This window comes from Calypte anna, chromosome 20 (assembly GCF_003957555.1).
Source record: "Calypte anna isolate BGI_N300 chromosome 20, bCalAnn1_v1.p, whole genome shotgun sequence".
NCBI lineage: Eukaryota > Metazoa > Chordata > Aves > Apodiformes > Trochilidae > Calypte > Calypte anna.
The window spans coordinates 6,308,236-6,314,647 of NC_044265.1; positions in this window are offsets into that span (position 1 = coordinate 6,308,236).

A 6,412-nucleotide genomic window follows, 5' to 3' on the forward strand; every position below is an offset into this window, starting at 1 on the left:
TGTCTAGTAGTATCTACATACTGTAAATACATATATAGACCTTATAGTATGTTTAGCATAACACTACATCATTCAGCTACCCTTAAAATGCTTTTTCTAAATTAAATGCATTTGTAGGCAACTAATTCTTGAAAGCAGCTTATCAAGATGGACTTGTGGAATAAATCTCAATCCCATTAATCCAAGTTCCAGAACACCAAAAGATAACAAGACAATCAAAGGAAGGACATTTTAAGAGGATTACAGGGAAAACTAATCTTGTTACACTACAAGCCCATGTCACATGTACAACGCAAAAGGAATTGTAAATGTGATTTGTGTGGCCTAGCTTGGCACAGAAAGGAAAATGGGAAGGTCCGGGATGTTAAACAGCTGCAGCAGCATTTAGTGTCAAATTTGTTTGATTTCACTGGGTTTTATTCTATTTGGTCAAGACACATTGAACACAGGAAGCTCTTCAACAGGCAGCAAAAGTCAGAACATTCTCAAGTCCCAGTTTTACATGATTTTTGCTTGCAGAGTGATCTCTTCCACAGGGTGTTGCTGGGCAGAGCAGCCAGCTTGTGCAAGTTTTGCTTCACTGCCAATTTTGCACACAGAGCTTTTGTACAAAAGATAGACATCTCCTGCAGGACCTATTCTTGCACAGCTGGTTATTGCTGCAGCCACAGGCAACACGGGGCTGGGCAGGGCCTCTCCAGTTTGCTTTGGTATGAGTCGTGTAGCAACAGTTACTCTGTGAAAGAGTTGCCAAATGGAAGATAAAACGTTAAGCAGTTAGTCACATGCCTTTTTTAACAGTTTAACAACTTCTGGAGATTGCTTTTTTTTTTTAATCTCATGGGATGATTAAATATTTCACATGCCAGCATCCAGCTGCTACATGATTTGAAGATATGAAGAAATCCAAACTTTAATTGGGATGACTACTTGACATAACCTAAACTGAAAACCCAGCACCAGATGCCTCCAATACAGAGGTAGTAATTTTCCAACATAAAAATTTGTAATATAAATTTAGGAAAGAAGGAGTGTATCAAGAAAGCCATGAAAAGACCTCTTTGAATTGTTGGGTCAGCGATTCACTGTGGAGCACTATGATAATTAAAACAGCACACTGAAAGGGTAAAAATCTTTGTGAGCAGCTGCCAAATCATACACACTGGTCTTTTGGAATAAGAAAAATTCAAAACACAAAACTCTTAGAATGGTTTAAAGGGCAGTAAGACAAACTGTTCAGTTGTTGAGCCAGAACTTTTCTAGCCTGCAGCTAAGACGAGAAAAAAATGAAGACTGAATGACCCAGCTGAGTTTCAGCAAAAAGACCCCCAAACAAGGAGATGTATTCATTTTTACCAGTTTAATAGGTCTATTTGCACATAAATTATGTCCTTGTTTTTTTTTTCTTCTTTTCTTCCCACAGACTGTCAAGCATTTCCTTCCAAAAATGACAGAAATGCATCATGGCTATATGGTGACTGTAGCAGAAACTTTGGGCTTGTTTGCAGCAGAAAGTTTAGAGGTCAGTAGCTGTGGATCACCAGACATACAAAGCATTCTTTACAGAGAGGTCCCAACATTCATTTTCTCATGAACACAAATATTGCCTAGAGATTGTGTGGATTTTTTTAGGATATGACCTAAAATGAGAAAACATTTTTTGGAGGGGGAAGGGAGCTTTGATGGCTTAAAGATTAATCTCTGTAATTACTAGTAAATGGATTTTACATAGACATTGATATAGGATGCTACTTTTGTCAGAAAGAGACAGAGCAAAAAGACTAATTTGTAGATCAATATGGTGCTAACTCAAAAATTTACATCCTTCTCTTGTCTTGCAAAAATAACTGGTTTTAGTCCACTTCCATAGCTTTTCAACTACAATGTTAAATAACCATGAGCAGGAACTCAAACACAAGACTTTCTCAGTTTAACTCATATGGAAATGCTTTGGTTCAACAGATAAACAGTAGTTTACTTCATCTAAACAGTGTATAATTAGCTGCTACTGGGAATTTACCACAAGCCTTGCTGGCTGCTTCTTGGGATCAAGAGGTGTCAAGGTGGGCAGCACGGAATGATGAGAAAACCTTTTTTTCTTTTAAATGAAAGTCAGCACTGGATTTCTGCATCATCCCCATACACAGAAATAGAGGCTAAAACAGTCATTAAAAACAATACCTTTGGAGTTAGTACAGTACAGGAGAAAGCTCAAGTTATTGTTAAGAATGCTGAGAAGAGACAATTATATAAATGTAATAAGCCTTTGTGAGTTCGAGGTAGTATCTTCAAGTTTTTATCCACTTCAGTGATGAAAATTACTTGGTGGGTCAACATTTTAATATAGAATAACAACAAAGCTCCTCCCTATCTACTTAACAAGCTTTAAAGGGAATTAAGAAACTTTTTATGCAAATACAATGGCAGTTTGTAGGACAGTTATGCTGAATCTTAATTAAACTACTGATCAATTTATTTTTTTAGTGCCTTCCTTTCCCAATTGCTTTTTCTAGGCAAGAGCTAAATAGTTCTTTGCTAAAACCAAACTCCTGTGTAAAAACAACAACGAAAGACCAGTCAGACCACAATATATATCCCTACTGTGACCACTTGTTTGTGGGCTTTAACATGGTAGCAGCAGCAACTGGGGAGATTGCACTCATGATAAAACTGAGGAATGGGGATTAGTGTCTGTAGAGATGCTCATTTGCCACCAAACAGATTTTGCATTTGTGCTTTGATGTCAACTGTATTAAAAGGTTTTGTCTCTTAACACGGAGTTGGGATTGGCTCCTTTGGGTGCACTAACCTCCCTTTTAAAAACAAAGCAAAACCCAGACAATAAACCAAAAACCAAGGAAAAAGACATTTAAAGATAAAAGACTCTTTGGGTTGAAAATAATAAAGATAATGAAATAATGGCAGCAGAGTTTGCAAGTACTGAAAGCATACTCCATGAAGGATCTGCATTATTAATACGACACATTTAAAATCTAAACCATTCTCTATTATGACTAAAATTTAAAAGCATTAAAATTTTTCATTTCTAATAAATTTTGTTTCATTACAATATTGCAAGTGATATACAAAATAATTTGTCTTGTTGGAGAGTAAAATACACCCGTCGATTAGTAGTATTCACCATCTGTATGCTTTTATTCAGTTCTAATCCAGAGATTAAATTAATACCCTTGGGATTTTAATTTGCTCTAACAATCAATTATCTTTCCCAGCCTGCTTCCATGGGATGTTCAGGTTCTTGCTTATAAGTTCCTGGATGTTAATAAGTGTACGTATCCAATCAGCAGGTAAAGGGAAGCAGTACAGCATGTCACAGCCACAGAGATGAAGTGCAGTATTTTTGGACTTGCAACCACCTCTGGAGTAGCATTTCTTTGATCTTAAACTGAGACGTAATCTAAATAAAATCACTTAAATACAGAAGCCCTTAAGGAAGATTACACTGATTCACACTTATCTGTTGGTTTCTATTGCACACTTTCAAAACAGAAGCAGCAAACAATTACGTGGTTGTTTCACAGAACAAGATTAGGGAAGTGGTACACACACATCCTATCCCTTCCTGCAGTTAGGCACTTTTGGAATCTCCACCATTTGTATTTAGCTTTTAGGACACAACTTTTTCAAACTTTGATCAGTTTGAATTTTAGTTTTCTTTAGTACTGTAATGAAACTCCCAGTACAGCTATATCTAACTATGATGTACAATACTAATATTTGGCCAGAGAACTGTGCACAAGAATAACTGCTCTGCTGACTACAGATTCCCCAGCTGAGTCTTTTCAGACAGGATTTATATCAGCTTTCTATATCCTAAACCAAATCAAGTTACAGGAATGTACTTTAATATTGTGGAACAAACAGGTATCACAGCAAATCCAGGCTGTTCCTCATTCTGTAGGCACATTTTAGCTATCTGCAGGTGAGCATTCCCAGTAGATTTTGCACAAATCCTTGTTTTTCTTAAGATCTCCATCTTGAAACAAGAATCATGGATCATGAAAAAGTAGATTCTTCCTCTGGGGGGTCAGGACTTCCTATTAACAAAATAATCTGCTTAAAAAAAATAATCCATGTGACCAATTTTCATCATTCTCCTTTAATTTTATGTAATGCAGTTTTTTTGTCTCATGGGTAGCAAAGTGACCCATTCAAGAAAGCAAATAATACTCCAAAATCCCTGGATGACCATGGACTACCTTCCTTCTTGTACACCAACTTAAGGGTATAACTTGTTACTTAAAATAGAAGACCTGAGCAGCAGTCTTAAAGTTTGATAATGCAGCACTGGAAAAGGCTTCATTTGTGTAGGTTTCACAGGCTGCAGATGTACAAAGCCACTCTCCAGGTTCTTATATGAGGCATTCCAAGGAGACATTTGACTGCACCTCTTCAAAGAACAGTAGCACAGCATCATTATTTTGACAAGATCCACTCTTAGTGCAGCCTTATACTTGTACAAATAAAAAAAGGCTTGAAGGAAAGAGATGCTGAAGTTTCTAGGATATCTTGGATATTGTTAGTACAATAGTTATGAGCCTGACAGATTGAACTAAATACACTGTCCTCCTTACTGTCATAGAAAGGGATCAACACTAAGTTATTTGTAGCTGAACTGAACTATTTTGAGTGCAAGATTTCACAATTTACTAAACATATAGCAGATTCTGGAATACTCAGATTAGTACTGCCATATTGCCAAATACATTTGGAGAAACACAGGAAAACATGAAGTAATTAACTAAGATTTTGCAGTAATTTAGACAGATTTAAATAAGATAGAGGGGAAAAAAATGCTTGGTAAAATCCACTTGTGGGAGAAAAATCCTAACCAATTAAGATCTGAGTAAGAGAAAGCCATTTTGGAGCAGACCCTATGCTTAAATCTTCTGCAATGGGATCATTACTGAAATGTGTGGTATGAAACCCAAGCAAATATTCCAGTGATATTTCTACTTGGAAGCTCCAGCTCATTTACTTCCAGTCAAGAGATTTCTTAAGATCAAAACCAAAAGTAAAATGTTCAAAGAAAGAATCCAGAAGGGTGAGGTGTCTTGCAGAAAGCACTCTTGCTTTTATTTTTATGGATGCTTTATACCAGCACCAGCCTGCTTGACGATGGCACTCAAGACTTTCACTTCACCTCAGTTTTTTCTTTTTATTCGTAGAACACTCAAATATCTGTTGAACAAGTTTCATATAAAGCCTTCATGTGCTTACATGTAGTATGTATTACATATTACATGTAATCACTCTTTGTATCCTTTCCTGCATCAAGCAAAGAGGAGATACCAGGAAAAGCAAGCAATTGTAATGCTCTAGAAAAAACACACTTTTATCTAGAACTTTGGCTTACCTAGAATCCACATCGTAACCTGAAGTCTTCCATCGTGAGGCTGTCATAGAAGGTCTTTAACAGAAGAACCTTCTCTTACATAGCACCTCTAAGATGATAAATGCATTTAAGAGTACTGAAGCAGAGGTATCTATGGCAAAATACCTTAATTCAGGTTCATATGAAACAACTTCATCAATAAATGAATGCTGCAAAGTAGTCAGAAGAATAGTCTCTGGTCCCATCCAAAGAGAAAACTTCCACATAGCAGTGGATAAAGATAGGGGGATCATTTACTCTGCTGATAACGTGGTATCTGTGTTCCAGTACAATTGGTCAGTAGTTTCTAAGTTGTAAGAATTTGCAGTACAAAGCCTCAGCCTAGCAAGTTTCTTTTAATTTTTAAATGTACAGCATTTTAGTTCTACAAATGTAAAAAACAAACAAACAAAACAAAACAACAAAAAAAAAAAAACCCCAAACAAAACCCCCCAAACTTTACAATGTTTGTTTTCGCTTGTAATGATCAAACCCAACTTGATTCAATAAAGTTTGGTGTGCAGTTAATGTGGCCCAATTGCTTTCCAAAGTGCAATTAAACTGGCCGAGACATTTAGCTTTGAGACACAGCATATGCAGTAACTGCTTTCTGTGACATGAGTTACTACAGGCACTGCAAACAGGTCTTTAGGAAGTGCTGCTACAGATTACCAGATAAGTACACACTGAATGTAGTTCACATCCAAACAATACACTCTCGTGTCAGTCTGTGGGGCCAGATTTTGTTGCTAGAGGGAAAGTTTTCAAAGTATTACCCCCCCAAAAATTACTAAGTGCAAGGCAAGGTTATGACTCAAATTACAAACAAACAAGGAAACTTAAAAGTAGAGACTTAAATGCTGAAATCATACCAACCTGTTACACCAGGTTTCTTGCCATAATCATAACTTCAGCTTAAGCTCCCATTAATACAGTTGCACTAACACACTGTGGCACAAATAACAAAATGTACCCAACATTACTTTTGAATTCCCTTGACCTTGCCAGGTTTTCACA